This window comes from Anas acuta, chromosome 4 (genome assembly GCF_963932015.1).
Source record: "Anas acuta chromosome 4, bAnaAcu1.1, whole genome shotgun sequence".
NCBI classification, from domain to species: Eukaryota; Metazoa; Chordata; class Aves; order Anseriformes; family Anatidae; genus Anas; species Anas acuta.
This window is the reverse complement of record NC_088982.1, coordinates 50,513,204-50,530,246: the sequence shown is the minus strand read 5'-3', so window position 1 is coordinate 50,530,246 and position 17,043 is coordinate 50,513,204. Positions and strand designations below refer to the sequence as shown.

Here is a 17,043-nt window from a genome sequence, read left to right as displayed (position 1 = left end):
CTATCAAATCCTATTAGCTAGGAAGAAAGCAGAAAGGCAATTTCTGCTTTACAGAAGTTGTATTTTTTTTCCAATCTATTATAAAATATTATAACCCACTGTACATGATGGAATTGTAGATGCAATAGTAATTGCCTTTGTTACATACAAATTTTAAGGTAAACTTAAATCTATTTATCTTTCACTCCTTCAGTTGCTGAACATACAATTGCTCCATAACACTGTGACCCCATTGAAATCAATGAGGATCATTGTCATTCCCCTTTGTTAGATTTTCATTTTTTTGCTCCTCAATATTTTACTGAAAACCAATCAAAAAAAAGAAAAGCAACTAGGTCAACTACATTGACATCTGGCTCAAGGTTTCATTAAAATATTGTTAAAATATTAGACAGGCTAACAAAGACCAAACATTACCCCATACAAATTAACCCTATGACTATAATGAAAGCCCTCTTTCACACATGCTACTATAAAGCCTTTGTTAGTAAGCATTCCCCTTCTTGGATACTCAAAATGAAGTATTGTTCATTGCCATATGGCTCATATTAAATACAAGGAAACAAACAAAACACAGTAAGTCTTTGACATTTTAATGACCATGGATCAGCTACTCCTACCAGAAGCCTCTCTACTGGCTAATTACAGTCCCTGTTAAAAACATGAACTCTGTTTCTAGACTACTTTCAGTTCCTGCCTTTTTCCTGTTAATTTTGAGTTCAAATCTTGGTTCTGGGAAAGGTTATTTGTTTTATAAGTAGCCCTTAAAGACCTTTGTCATTGCATAATTGGACAGTAAAAGAAAGTTATTGAACAAGATAGTTGAATTGATTGCACAAGACAGAGAGAAATACTGAATATGAACGGAAACCAGAGTGCCTCCATTTTAGCATAAGGGGTGTTCTGCTGTGGGGGAAAAGGTTCTTTTAGGACCCATGCTGGTGGTCTGGCTGGCTCCAAGAGCTGATCAATAAAATTTCCTAAAGCCACAGGCTTCTCCATTAATCTTTGTCTTAAGAATCCAAGTGAGCTACTGAATAGTGCCAGCTATCAGGAGCATTTGTAGGTTTGTGTTAGTTCATGGGATCCTCCCTCAATCACCATTTGAAAAGAAGAGCACTGCTGTTGGATATAGATGAGATGGAAAAGATCATATATATGTCATACAGTATGTATTAAATGTAAATCATTTATCTTTTGAAGGAAAGACAAGGTGATCAGGCTTAGGAAGCCCCATCTGATTAAAGAAAAAACTGAACCACACGAAATGGGAACAGAGTAACTCAAAGTCACAGGAAAGATTAATGCACATGGTAAGAACAGAAACACCGCTGGATTGCAGCCTACCATGATGTCAGAGTACTACTTCTTACTAGAGGAGACATCCTGTTAAAAGAGAAGAAAACCACAAAACAATGTTATTATCTAATTGTTAACATGCTTGTGAAATCAAACCAACCACTGTTGCCAGACTCTCTCATAGATTGTCCCGTCTTATGTGGAGGAAAAATCCTAAGTGTTCATGCATGGACAGATTGAGCTTGAGTATCAGAGAGCTAAGGCAGCAGAGCATAGGTATGAGAAATGATATAACACTAAATCATTTCTTACACTATACCACTATTAAAACTAAGTACTTTTAAGGCTCTAGATGAGCCCATATCTATGTTGAGAAAGAGAAGAGATTCCGAGGGACAAAATAATGTATTTTCAGTAATTCAGAGCCATGAGGCAAAATGATTTTCCTAAATAACAGCGTGGAAAAAACAAGGCTAGATGCTACAACAATCTGATAGTGATGAAGGCAGCCGCACAGAAATGTGACCAGCACTGCTAAAAACCTGATGTTCGCATAACACAACAACAACTCTAACAGAGAAATTTGCCCTCGTCGTTCCCTGTACACAAATGTTTACTCCAATCAATACTGTTGAGAGAAAAGTACCTATTCGCTGCCTCCATTATTTCCAGACACTGCCTTGCTCTGCATGGAGTGTTAGTTAGACGTGATGAAGGAAACAAACACAAGAAATGTGAGATTGGTAAGAAACAGGCTAAATGGAGCGCAGTGATTTGCACTGACAGGGGAACTGCTCAGACAAAGGACAAGTCTTAAAGGAGTTCTTCAAGGATGCATTTTAGAATGCATCTTGCCATATTTTCATTGATGACATGGACAGAAAAAACACATTTACTAATGTTTGCTGACGTTAAAGCAGCACCAGTCTGTATGATGATTGGAATAGCATACACAAAGTTCTGTATGACCCTGAAGACTGAAGTAATAGAAATGGAATTAAATTTTAATATTACAAATTTTGTTTATGTACCATGGAAGTGAATCCCAAGCATTTTCTCATAACTGTCTTGGTATTACAATATAAAAGGAATGTCAACAATTTTTGTCAGAGTAAAAAGACGAAAAATGCAAAATACCAAAAAGTATCACTTCCCAAAGTGTACCAAGTATCTAGCTAGAACAGGTGGTTGTGTTGCAGATACTAATATTGTGAGAATCTAAGAAGAGCAACTGATCAGTAGAGACAACTACGCTGAAACCTGGGGCTCTGGTTAAGACTCCCAAGGATCTGTGTTATGCTGTTATCCAGTGTATCAAAGAGGAATGGTGATATGTTACCAACAGATCCAAAAAGACACAATTTCATAGGCTGCTTTCAGGTGAAAGGGAGTCAAAGGCACTCAAACTAAGTAAGTAATTTATTTCATATGCTGATTGCCACAGAATCTGGTTTTCAGATGGAAGGGGACATAGACTATCATATAGAACTTGGCACTGTAAAGGTGATCACGTACAAAAGGGCCTGAAAGGAGAAGAGGAAGGTGAGAAGCTCTAGATCATACGAAGTTAATCAAAAAAGTGCAATTTTACCCATTATTATTGTAATAGGACATATTCTCATCACACTTTCAACCTTGCATGACATTCATTTCTCAGCTGGCGTGCATAAGGTGTGTTGCAACTGTCCACCAACTGCAAATGAGCTCTTCATCAAAAGAAGATTTGATGTAGGTAAAGTGTAAAAGATAGGCAAGATGATTTTCCTTGGGACAGGAGGCAACATTTATTTCTACAATTTGGAAGAGGTAAGAACTAGCACAGAATAGCACGGGCTGCAATAAAGTATCTATTTCCTTCCATTATTCTACCTTTGAGGAAGTATTTAGGTCAGTAATTCCTGAATATTCATCAATGACCTAGACTGTGACTGTATCTCAGCACATCTGTGCTTGATACCAAAATTTCAAAGTCTATAGCTACACAGTTAGCAAATCCCAGTGACAACATCTAATTCAGGGGGCCATCCTTAAGAAAGAAATAAAACTAGTATTTTTTTTATGGATAGTGATATGGTTATTGATATGGATATTTTCTGGAAATTGATAACAGCATAATCTTTCATCTGTTTGTTATAATTCACAGATGATCTAGTAGTATGAATGTTATTTAGTAAGAGCAAGTCCATATGAGACTATCTTTAAAATATGATAGAATTTCATATTTCAAAACTGAACAAAGTCACAGCTTTCCCTAGTTATTTTCTCTATTGATAGGGAGTTTAACAAACATGAGGCAAACTGTTTTACTCCCTGAGATATGTTCCTCCCGCATAAATTCCTGCAGAATACTCCTGCAGGGTTTTGCTGTAGCTGTATCTAACTCCATGAACCAATAGGACATCTCTTCCTAGAATACTGTTCCCCAGAACCTATGACAGGGAGTTTAAAAGTACTGATTAACCAGAATAAAATACAGATTTATTGAAACACCACTTAGCAATGATATGCCACCAGAGACCCACATGAATTTTTACAAATCTAAGCAAGGTTTGCCAGATACAAGTAAATAAAAAAGATTCCCCTTACACAAATACTGGCACATAAAAACACAGGTACATGAATCTTCTGGACACACAGATGATCACCTCTGAGAATATACCATATAACCTGCCAAACATACTTCCTTTTTTGAAAACACTGTAAAGATATTGGAAGTAAAATACATTTCTAATTCAGCAACTGACTTCTTGCCATATGCTGACAGACTACAGTCTAGGACTCACCAATGTGAAAAACATGTTATGCAGTTCTTTCTTAGCATCCAAATTGTCCTGACTTGGTTTACCCAGAAGTGCCACAACTGAACTATTTAAGATGTATAGTTAAATTACATGCTTTCTTCACAACTCATAGGGAAAAAAAATTGTTAGTTTGCAAACTGTCATGGTTTAACCCGGCCGGCAGCTAAACACCACGCAGCCATTCGCTCACCCTCCCCCCTCCCTCTCTGGGACGGGGGAGAGAAATGGAAAGTGAAGCCCGTGAGTTGAGATAAAGACAGTTTAATAAGACAGGAAAATAAAAATAACAAAAATAATAATAACAATAATAATAATAATGATACAATGGTGATAATACGAAAGTAATAATATGTACAAACAAGTGATGCACAATGCAACTGCTCACCACCCGCTGACCGATGCCCAGCCTCACCCCGAGCAGTGGGGCCCCCTCCCCCCGGCTAGCCACCCCTATATATTGTTTAGCATGACCCCATACAGTATGGAATACCCCTTTGGCTAGTTTGGGTCACCTGTCCTGGGTCTGTCCCCTCCCAGCTCTTACTGCACCCCCAGCCTGCCTGTTGGCAGGACAGAGCAAAAGGCTGAGATGTCCTTGGCTTGGTATAAGCACTGCTCTGCAACAATTAAAACATCGGGGTGTTATCAGCACTCTTCTCATCCTAAGCCATCTCCATACTTGGTGCCTTTTTGAGAAACAAAAAGTAAGGGTACACCTAATAATTCCTTTAGCAATTTTTTGAAGATAAAAAATATGAAAGTGAATACACATCAAAGAACATTCCAAAGGGACGGTCTCTTTTAGATTTGCAAAGAAGCACAGAATTGGTAGTATGAATAGCAGTATTGGATTCCATGGTAATCTTTCAGTCATATTATTGCAAACTGCTGTCCTGCTCACATTAATGAATTATATTCCAGTTAAAATCATTCACTAGCTATATCTGTCTTGGGAGACATTTACCTCACTGCTCAGACGTTACCACAATTTATTATATAGTATACATACCTGCTTTTACCTCATTCATTTAACAAAGCAGACTTTAAACAGGTCTTCAACCTGATAAAACCATCCATTCCAACACTCTACACTCTAATATTCAGGACTAGATGTGTACTGAGCTACTATTTTAAAGGCTGTGATGAGAGAGTAATAAGGTATCACCTCACAAAGTCCTCCATGGAATACGTATTTGAAGAAGTATTGCACAAATTTAAAGTAAATTGATCTTGAGCCAAGGGCCAAGCAGCAGGAATTCAATCCATCTGTAGGTAAAAGCAAGCATTAAATTTCCGTTTGATTCTGTAATTACACGGGGATCTTACATATACGTTAGACATTCAGAAAATCTGCACTCTTCGGAGAGACAAACACATCCATACACGGGCCCCTGTTTTCAAAAGAAAGACAACTTGGCCAAGTTCGTGATGGTGGCACTACTTTATACCCAACCTTCACCAGGTTGTTTCGTGGATCACATTCCTTCTGCAGAAAAAAGTATTTAAGGGAGTTAGCACAGATCCTATCATCTCTTTTATGGTATCTGAGCAAAACTGATCTTCTGCTCCTGTATTTTCTGTTTACATATCATTTTTCCACTAACTTAATCTCTGCTTAATGGAGTTATATGTAGGGAGTCTCACAGAGCACCAACCACTTGACAAGATCCACTGACGTGCCTCATGCATGCAAGTATTTAACTAAAATAGTATAATAAACATTAGCTTTGCAGACCAAAAAGAAAGGGAGGCCATCCTTTTGAAAGCCTCTATACACTTATGTTTTTAGTATTTTTGCTTCCAAAACACTATGTTAAGAATAGATTTACCAGGGGGTGCATAAAGGAGCTACAGATCCTGCTTGAGCCCATTTGCTCTGTACAGATTGATGCGCTCTCCATGTCGTACGACAGAGGATACATTGTGCTGTTCAATGGCACCCTTATTCACATCCTGCCAGCATCCAGCCCTGATGTATAGCGGTACTGTGTGAACAGATGGCTTTCATGATAGTTTTGAAACTAAGAAGGCACCAGTTTGAATTGCAATTTTATTTTTAACCATTCTACAAGTGATGCCTACAATCTAAGACACAACTGTATCTAATGTGGTGCTAATCACAGGTGTGCAAAAGCGCCAATAGGAATAGGTGGACAGTTCTGAATGGTTACCTTAGATAGATCACATGCCTCTAAAGAGCAATCCATACCATGGAGAGGTTTAAAGTCCTACCATCAAGTTAGCAAACGATCTCGCCGTTGATTTTCAGTCCTCATCTTTTTCTTGTGGTAAATACATTAAAATGTGATGAATTTAACAAGCTGCTCCAAAAACTACATCAAGGACACTTGTGCAGCCTGAATTCTGGATTCCTGGATAACCAGAATACTATGACTCAGAGGACCCTATCAGCTTTCCAGTCATCTATTTTACAAAAATACTTGAAGTACTTCTTAAACATTTCCAACTATAATTGAGTGGTTATTTTAGCCCTTTGCATTTACACTGTGAAATACTCAAATTAAACAAGACTAATTGCACATTCTTTTTGTACAGGATGATATTTATCCCAAGTGGTGTAACTGGCACTTTGCTTATGTGTACACTGTGTAACGCAGGGTAATACAGAGATACCCAAGTTAACTGGAAAGAACAAGATCGTGACAATTACAGCAAAAGCATAGACAACATGGAAGGGAGGAGCAGATGAAGGAAAACTACATCCAGAACATAACATTGTTAAGCTTCCGCAATTGGGCAAATCTAAGTAGCTTTACAATATTTTTACCAGTGAATAAATCTCTCTTCTCTGGAAATTTGCACTAGGAACCCTTGTTAGAATCAGAATCCTGTTCTAAGAGCATGATGAAAAATGTTGCACTCCAAGTTGGAAATTGGAGAGGAAAACGATCCTGTATATGTAAGAATTGTACTCAAACCGCTGATTACACTTTTTCTTCCCCCTTAACAGATGCTTACACCTTTTACTTTTAACCTGAGAAGCAAGGGGTAGTTTCCACGTTTCCCTTGGGGATAGTGTACTCTTCTGTCTTTTGCTTCTGTACAAACAGTTCAAAATTTTAAAGTCATGTTGTCAGACATACACCCAAACAACCTTGCACGGCATTACATGTTCTGCCCCCCCCCCCCCCCCCCGTCCCTCCCCCCAAGACAGGTCAAGCCCTGAAGGCAAGACCAGACAAGTAAATAATGTGAACATAGAAAAGTAACTTGTAAATACATCACGTTTTGGCAGTTTTTTGGCACTTTGTGGGGCTTAACTGCGCTTCAGTGAGAAGAACATCTACTGGTGTGAACTGAAATTATGCCTCTGTGCCACAATGTATTTTTTTGTTTGTTTGTTTTCTGGGGGGAGGGGGTGGGGCAAAATTTCTTGTGGACACCTGCAGGAGTTGCAAGATAATAATAAAATGTAGGTGAAGGAAAAGTTCCTTCTGTGTTGTTGTTGGTTTTGTTTTCTTTTCCATGCAGTCTTAAAATGAAGGTCCCATTTTCGGGCCCTTGGCAGAGTGTAAGCATGCCAGAACACTTCACGCTACGTAGATCATATTTGTCTGAAATGATAATATCATCCTGTGAAATATGTTCATCTGATTCGTGTCAATACGGAACAATGCTAGGGCCTCATCATGAAATGTGACCTTCTGTCTTACATCCTCTTGTATAAATAACCACAAGTCCAAGAGAAACAGAGTGGTTAGTGTATCTAGTTCTTGTATCTTGCAAAAGAATGGTCTAGCAGTTCATGTCGATAGAGGGTTTGAAGGGTAAACCTTGAGACTCGGGTCTGGGAGATAAGAGCATAAGGGGGAGTCTTTTGAGCTAATTGCTGGCTACTGCATGAGACACAACTTTCTGACATGTGGCCCAGAGACCACTAAATAAGGAGCGGGGTGGTGGTGGGGGGAAGCTGAGGAACGACCGAAGGACGAAGCCTGGGAGGAAGACTACGAGCCTTCAGTACGAGCGACCCCCAGAGGGACTGCCAGAGACTGATACGTATGCATCCGTGGGATGGTTTGGGTGACGGGAAACTAATTATAAGAACCCTGCCTTTTCCAAAAGTGGCGATGAATATGTATTAGCCTAGGAGCATAAAAACCAGCCGCCTGATGTAACTGGTGTGCGTCTTGGTGGAGCAGAGACTCCCGGCGCACCCAGCGCTGTTTGCTTACCTCTATTCCTTTAATAAATTGTAAACTTTGATTGTAACCCTATTTGGGACTCAGTCATTTATAACAATACCTATAGTCTGCTGCAGCCTGAAAAGTAGCCTGTGCCTCAGGTGCTGTTTTCTGCCTCTGCTTTTGTTACTACATCCTTGTAAGTCTTCAAAAGGGAAATGAAGTTATCCTATTCAGAAAAAACACCATCCAGAAGAAACTTTGGTTGATTTCAGGGCCTGAATTCTCACTGAAACCAAAGGCGGGTATAGAATCATAGATTATCCCGAGTTGGAATGGTCCCCTAAGGATCATTGAGGCCAACTCCTGGCACCACACAGGTCTAACCAAAAATTCAGACCACGTGACTAAGTGCACAAGTCCAAATGCTTCTTAAACGCCGACAGGCTTGGTGCAGTGACTACTTGCCTGGGGAGCCCGTTCCAGTGTGCAACAACCCTCTCAGTGAAGAACCTCTTCCTGATGTGCAGCCTAAGCCTCCCCTGCCTCAGGTTGACGCCATTCCCTTGGGTCCTATCACTGGGGACTGAAGAGAATAGATCGGTACCTGCCCGTCCACTCCCCCTCGCGAGGAAGCTGTAGACTGCGACGAGGTCTCCCCTCAGCCACCTTGTTTCCAGGCTGAACAGGCCCAGTGGCCTCAGCTGCCCCTCATACGTCTTCCCCTCTAGGCCCTTCGCCATCTTTGTAGCCCAGTATCTTACTGACTTGAAGAAAGAGGCTTTAATCTGTCCTGGTTTGTTTACTAACAAAGGAGCACAAAAGAGACGCCTGTCCTTGCCTCTGAAGAGGAGGTGAAGGAAGAGCCAGTGCAAGGAACCCAAAAATCAGTTGCGCCAGACTAACACGTGGTTGTATCTGAGCTTGGAGACCGCAACCCTCTTCAGACTTCCAGATCTAGAGGAACACTTTGGCTGCAGCCTAAAAGCCACATGTACATAAGCTCCCTCAAGCCAGCCAATCTTCTTCCCATGACCTGCCAGGAAACGGCAATGTGGGCATGTAACCAAATCAAAGCCCAGACCTTCAGCCCAGTCCTTGACCTGAATAGTGAGTGAGGATCCGGATCCTGGCATTTATACGTGATAGCTTATAGGCAGCGGAAGTAAATAGTGTAGTCAGAGGTCACGGGGCTAGATTTTGAAAAGTCCTGCATAAGGAAGACATCTCAGAAAAGCAGATTTAAATAACATTAATGCCAAGAAAAGTCATTCTGATTGCTATTTTCTTTATCTGTCGTGACTAGACAGATGAAAATCTATGATAGCAATTTTGCCTTTAAGGTCATTTTCTTTGATTTCTTTGATTTTTTTATCTGTCTATCTATCTATTTATTTATTTATTTATTTTAGCAGGCTCTGTACTAATTTTCCTGACAGAATGACTGACAGAAATACGACCCTTGTGCACCTTTCCTAGTTAATTCATTAGGTCAACTCTAACCACTAAGCCCCTTGTCAGGTTATTTCTATTAGTGATAAGGAGCAATTGATCTTAAAAGACTGAAGCCAGGTAGAGGAGCCTATTCCACAAGGTCTCTTGGCTCCACCCTTGTGAAGTGAAATCTGCCAGGTGTGGGTCATTTGACCTTTGCTATATAGGAAGCTTGAGGAGGTGTGGGGAATTGCCTTCCTGGGGGAGTCTGAGGCTCAGGTTGTTGAGGGTGCTTTTCTGCTGTTGTGGGGAAGTGGGCTCAGTGTTCCCCCGTGGGCTGTTTTTTCTTTGTGTTTTCTGCCATCTATGTGAAATAGTTTTAGTGACTCTATGAGCTAGCTATGTTGGCGGTGCCTTCTCAGTACAGCAGAACCCTGGTGGTGCGACTTCCCTGTGAAGCAGTGTGGAAGTGACTCAGGTTCAGAAGCTGGCAGGTAAGTGTTCCTGGGTTCTACAGTTCTTTAATGCTGAGGAGTTGGAGTACTTCCTTTACCTTGTCTGTTTTCAGTGAAAGTACTCATGTGGATTCTAAGCTCCCTTTCCAGCCCTTAAAAACATAATAATGATGATAATAATAATGGTAAATAAACATAAAACCCCACCAACTCAGGGGGTCCCCAGATTCCCGGGGTCCCCAGACAGGGATTTAAGCATGTGATGTGGCTTGTCTGAGTCTGGGTTAGTGAGGCATGGTTGTCTTATGCAAGCGGAGTACTGTAATCAAGGGGAACTTCTTCTAACATAAAAACATCTGAAATTTGACAGATCCAAAGACGGCCCTTTGAGCTGCTGACAGCATTAATACTAGGATAATTACTTGTGTGCTGTACTAAGACTATCTAGATAATGAAAAACTATCTAGATGCTGAGTTGTTTCTGCAATCCCAGGTCCTTCTTGCCCAGATCCTCCTCCTGCCCAGCGTAGTGGGCTGTGTTCTCTTTAACGCTGGACAAGCTTGTGGATCTTGGTAGCTCCTCACTGCGTGGGGACTGCTGGTGCTTTCTCCTGTTCTTCCACTTGCTCTGCGCATTTGTTAGGCATGACCCTTTTTGGGCAGAGGGGCTTGTTCAGATCACGTGGGGCAGGTTTCTCTCCTGCCTTAACTGCAGCAATCCTTCCAATTTGCCAGCAGGACTGGCCAGCAGTCCTGCTCCCACCAGCTCAGTATGGAGGGAAAGATCCATTTGCATATTGCTGCCTCAGGCATGACTGGGATATGCTGGGTGTTCCCTATCTGTTATCGCTGGGTGTAAGAAAGTCCAGAGCTGGGGCTCTGACTACATGCACTGACTCTAAAATGTCCCAGATATTATGTCACTTACCTGTTTTGTCCAAAAAGCGAGTGGATCATTCAACAGCTGTGCTGCATCCCATGAGAGGCAATGTCATACAGGCAGAAAGGATTTCTGGGAAACACAAGGAGTTTCCAATTAGGTACAAATTGCTTATTTAATGAATGAAGAATAAAATGATTACACTAATTAATATTATGATAAAAGACTGACTTAAGAATCACTGATAAGTACTTAACTATTATTAGTCAGAAATGCTGCCAGATCATACATTATTTCATTCACTTCAGAAAAGATGAAGCTTTAATGGTTAATGTGGTTTAAGGTTTATGTCTGTTCTGGTTCACAGAAATTTAACTGTTTGCTTCCTATTTCCACTAGCAGCCATGTGATTAAATCACCATGATTTCTTTTAAAGAAAAAAAAAATATTAGAAATTTCTATGATGTTTACAACGCCTAATTTCTCTCCAGACCAATCTCTCTGCTTTGTGGACATTTTCAGTTCTTGTCTCATACTACAAAATTCACTTGAGTATCACAATCATACTATATTTATAGTTGCTAATACGATGAGTGTGTAGTCAACTGCAGGCTAAAGACATCAACTATTTGTTGTTGTCCTTTATAATGATTTTCAAGTATGTACACACACCTTAGCAACGAAGCTCCTTCCTACTCCAAATCATGTTTTGGCTGGCTCAGTATACTCATTCTTAATTTATTTTCCAAAAATTGCACCAGTTCAAAAACTATTCTACATAGATTGACTGAAATGTTGTGAAGGTGTACGTTTGGGGTCAGGTGGAGAGGAAGAGAAAGGTTTTAGTTACATCAGAAAGCAAAGCTAATGTATTAAAGGTGAATATGAAACAAGACTACTGAGAAGTTAAACGATGGCTTGTAACAACCTATAGATCAAATTTGATCAATTTTCTTATTCCTCCTGTGGATGCTCAGCTATCACGTAACTAATTGTGGAGCCTACTGATGACTATGTGACTCTATTCTGAGACATACTAAGAAGAAATGTAATGTAAATGGCAAGCTTCTCACCAAGCACTTGCTCCATGTATCCTGAATTTTCTTGCTGTTCAAAAATGGCTCTTCAGCCAGCACTGACAGGCTGTACCAGCTACCACTAAGTTCTTAGCTGTAAGGATGCTCTCAGGGCAAGGGTAGGAACTGGACAATAGGAAACTTCTGGAAGCTGTAATGAGTAAGATGACAGTTACAAGAGTGTACTTTGCACCTCCAACTCCCATCTGAAATACAAATCCAAATCTTTATATCTTCATTGCTTTTTATTTATGAAATAATACACTGCAGTCTTCTCAGACCTCTCACTTTCCCTTGTATTCTTGGTAATCAGCCCAAAGGATACTTTATCAGAATTTGGCCTATACCGGAAAATATTGTTGTCATATTAAAAAGTCCATATACAATTAAGAGGACTACACTGCAAATTGTAAATAAGTAACTTTTTCATAGGTAACTGGCCTTATTGGACCAGTCCTCTTCTGAAGAAAAATTACCCTTGGCCTTTTGTTTAACAGGATATACACAGCAGATGCTCTCCCATGGGGTTTCTGAGATATTATTCCACAATTATACAAAACCACAGTGTTTGACAAAAATCTGTGGTCTATTTCATTTGATGGCTTAATGCTAGCTCGTCAGCTGAAAGTCACAGGAGTCTCTACACAACAGAACTTGCTACAACTTCCTAAAAGTGTAGCTGCATACGTTTTTCTTAGACAAATAAAATAACTACTGATCATAATGTGACATTGCATACAATAAAGTACAGAACATGACATTTCAAAAGATACTAGAATTAACTATCACTACTCAATCTTTCTGAGATGTCTTATGATCTTACACGGGTGTGAGCATCAGCCCTGGAAAAACCCCACAGCTAAATATTTCTGGATGTGGCAGTAATACCTTTGGAAGCATTTCTTGTTTATGTGTACTGAAGTCTCTCTACTTAACTCCCTCAATTGCTCAACCCCTTTATTAACTTTCTCTCCTATGCCCACAAGACATTTATGCATGTATTCTGAAGTTCACATTTTGCCATGAATTTTTAAAGTCACTAGTTTAACCTATTTTTAAGGCACAAATCATGCTATATCTATAGCCCTCTGCCCCAGAGGACACCCCTTCCTTGTCTGGTCACAAACTAGAATGATTAAGGAATAAGTACAGCAATTATGTGAAGGGGGGGAGGGAGGAGAAGAAGCCATGGTGAGTTATACTGTGGGGGCTCTTGGCATCACTACAAACTTCTTGAGCAGCAGCCAGCTAAACAATCCAAGATCTCAAAACTACTTTTTCTAGTTACATCTTCTGAAAACTGGAACCAGAAATGAAGAGGTTATACAGCCAGGGAGCAGGCACAGCAGAAATACTGTCACCCACTGGCCAAGGCCAATACTCTGATAAGGGAACATCTACACAGAGAACAAACTACACCACCTTCACTCTGGCCTGTAATAAGAATTTATACAGCTTTTTAAACATAGCTTTAGATTTTTGTAGTACTTTGTCTGTTGGTTTGGTTTTTGTTTGTTTATTTTCCATCCTGCCACTGTAAGAACTTTCACCTAGGGTTGGTTGTTCTCTTCATCTGGTGCCACAGCTTCCCGGTGGAGCCTGTAGGAGCCAGGTTACTGTGCTAAGGGCTGATTCAGCCCTGATGGGAAAGGGGTGGCAAGCTCAAGACTTCAGTAGGTCTGCATCAAGGGGAAAAGCCAGACTCCACCTTCTCCTGCCACCATCCTGATGCGAACAGGGCTGTTTCATGCTCCTGGGCGTAAGCTTGCCAGTAGGCAGTGCCAGTGCCATTGTCTTTCAGTGTGGTATAAATACGGGTTGGGCTTTGGATGTATTTCCCTGCCTTGGCATTTGTTAATGGTAGCTTATAGTACCAAGACAGATGAACAGGAAGCAGCATCACATAAAAGAGTTGGATGTGTTGTCAGTGCTACCTGTGTTGTGCAAGGCTGCACTGTAGCAATCCCAGGCAAGCATCAACCTTGACTAGTTCCAGAACTGGAAACAGCAGAGCTGTGTCAGCACCGTGCTGCTCTTGAATTAATTAGGCTTACAGATGGAAAGCTAACTTGTTTGGGGACAGACTGTGCCGATACAACACAGCTCTGGGCGCTGAAGCTGTTAGCTGGGAATGTCACAGTAAGAATACAGCAGGTTCTGCGCTACTGGCCAGGGGATGTTAAAAGCAGCAACACTCTACTGTACTGTTGCAGTAGAAGCTATGTGGGGCAGAAACACCCAGGCAGGTCTAAGGGAAGAGCCTCAAATATGAATATGAGTCCAAAGTCAAAATTACATGTTAGTGCTGTCTTTAAGATTTATATAAAACCAGCTTTTGTTCCTTTTGATTTTTTCTGGTTGCCAGGATGCACAGAAAACTGCAGGAAGGAATATTTCTTACAGAAGCAACTAAATATAATTGGATTGCTCACCCCAAACCATACACTGAAGCTCAGGATTTAGTCACTCGTGGTACGCTTTTTCTGACGAGATGATGAGTGCATAGGTTGTGAGTGGGAAGTGTATCTGTGGGAAAAGCACCAGGCTAGGCTGAAACTCAGGTCAACATTCAAGGCACCTCACATCTCAGGGAAGCAGTGATATATGAGACAGTCTGCTTAATCAGCCTGCTGAGGCTGCTGTAGGTAGGATGCTCGATGTCCATGTTGTTGTTGCAGATGTCATAGATGGCCTTGTTGTCCACCATGAAGGAGCAGTCAGTGTTCCAGGGTGGTGTGGGTGGTGAGGACAGAGTTGTAGGGCTCCCTCACTGCTGTGGAGACCTGCAGGGCTGGGTACACAGAGAACTCCAGCTTAGATTTCTTGCTGTTCTCCACAGAGAGCTGCTCCATGAGGCAGGAAGTGAACCCTAAGCCCATGCCTCCCCCAAAGCTGTGGAAGACCAGGAACCTCTTGGAGCCTACTGCACTGGTCAGCCATTTCACAAGCCCTATCAACAACTGAGTCCCCATCTCCTTCCCAGTGGTGTAGTAGCCCTGAACACAGCTGTTGGCAGCATCTTCTTTGCCACTGATAGGCTGCTACAGGTAGACGAGTGGGAAGTACATCCCAGTCCAGGCCTCAGCAATGGTGGTGGGCTCCAGGCCAACAAGCATCGCTCTGGGCACATGTTTCCCTGAGTCTGTCTCACTAAAGAAGGTCCCGAAGGAAGAATCTGTTTGCCCTGAGGATGCCTTGGAGGAAACAATGCCATCTAGCTGGATCCCATGGTTCAGGGGATACTGTTCCCAGCAGGAATTCTCAGAATCACAGAACAGTTTGGGTTGGAAGGGACCTTAAAGCCCATCTAGTTCCAACCCCCTGCTCCCACCAGACCAGGTTGCCCAAAGCCCCATCCAGCCTGGCCTTGAGCACCAAAGATGGGGCATCCACAGCTTCTCTGGGCAGCCTGTGCCACTGCATCAGTGTACACATAGTAAAGAATTTCTTCTAAATAGCTAATCTAAATCTACCCTATCTTGGTTTAAAACCATTGCACCTTGCTCTATCACTATACACCCCGGTAGAGTCCTTCTCTGGCTTTCATGCAGGCCCCCTTTAAGTACTGGAAGGCTACTATAAGGTCACCCCAGAGCTTTCTCTTCTCTAGGCTAAACAAACCCAGCTCTTTCAGCCGTTCTTCACAGGAGAGGTGCTCCAGCCCTCTGGACATCTTCATGGCCCTCCTCTGGATCCACTCTAACACATCCATGTCTTATGCTGGGAGCCCCTGGGCTGAACCCTGTGGGGTCTCACGAGAGGGAATGGAGGGGGAGAATCACCTCCATTGACTTGCAAGCTATACTTCTGTTGATACAGCTCAAGATACAATTGGCTTTCTGGGCTCTAAGTGCACATTGCCTGCTCATATTCAGTTTTTCATACACCAATACCCTTTCCACTGCTCACAATCTCCTCACCACGCAGCCTGTATTCATGTTTGGGATTGCCCATTTGGATGCCAGCCCAGCTGCTGTTGACAGAAACACACTCCCTCATGGCACTGTACCACCTAGGCTCCTTACCAACACCACACCCATCTCACTAAGAGCACAAGGGATTATCTCCAACAGGAGGTGGACTCGATGATGCTTGTGGGTCCTTTCTAACTTGGGGTACTCTTAGGATTCTGCGACCCCCACAGCAGTAATGGCTCCAAAACTTGTTTGAGGGTCATTTATCTGAAAACATAAACTACTGCCTCTTGGGGTGTTAAAATACAAACATGGTTTTACCCAGCTCCTTAGGGAGTCCTGCCAGCCAGTTATGGCTAGCAATTTTCTGTCTCTAATGACCAGACAGAAATATGATCAATTCCTCCAATTTAGCTTCTGAATTAAAAGGAGAGAGGGAATTATAGTGAGGTGCTTGCCTCCTGACTCACTAGCCTAAGCTGGAATGACTCTAAGCCGCTGTTTTCCACTCCCTCACCCGATTATTTCTTAGGGGAGGGAGCCAAGGCATATGTACTAGATGATGATAATATAATCAGTCAAAACTTAGTTAATACACATCATTTCATTATTTGTATTGATTAACACCCTGGCATCTAGTGACAGCAGAAAATGAATTGAATTACACTGCACATTAGGAAACTGTCCCACTAAATCAGGGTTGTAAAACTCGAGATGAGGAATAGTGTGTGTAAGCACAAATACAAAAAACATGACAGTCCTAGAAGTTACTAATGGTATGGCAATGTATGCAGGGTTTGTTTTGGTGGTAAGCATATTATTAAGTGATCCTTCTTCCCTATTAAAAATGTAAAGCCTCACAAGGGGGTATCTCCTAAGAATCTGTTGATTAAGAACCTTGTTATGAGACTCATTTTATTTGTTATGTCTCAGACCAAAGATTTTAGAGTGGCACCCACTTGGTTTTACACATTTTATCTTCCTTACGTGTATGCTGCATTTTGTAAACATGCAGGAAAGGGTTTAAGCTGAAAAGTTG

At 41.5% G+C, this 17,043-nt stretch overlaps 2 long non-coding RNA genes and 1 pseudogene across 2 annotated transcripts in view; 1 reads left to right on the top strand and 2 right to left on the bottom strand.

The window, feature by feature from the left end:
* Positions 1–17,043, bottom strand: part of LOC137856161 (uncharacterized) — a 69,970-nt gene that overhangs the window by 47,654 nt on the left and 5,273 nt on the right. The window contains exons 3-4 of the long non-coding RNA XR_011096238.1: positions 12,088–12,241; positions 11,063–11,146 (exon numbers count right to left, since the gene is read on the bottom strand). This is a non-coding gene — a long non-coding RNA (uncharacterized lncRNA). The remainder of the gene's footprint in view (positions 1–11,062; positions 11,147–12,087; positions 12,242–17,043) is intronic.
* On the top strand, positions 9,738–15,128 carry LOC137856163 (uncharacterized). The gene is made up of 2 exons (XR_011096240.1): positions 9,738–10,173; positions 14,930–15,128. It is a non-coding gene; the product is annotated as an uncharacterized lncRNA (long non-coding RNA).
* Positions 14,485–16,089, bottom strand: LOC137856159 (tubulin alpha chain-like; annotated as a pseudogene).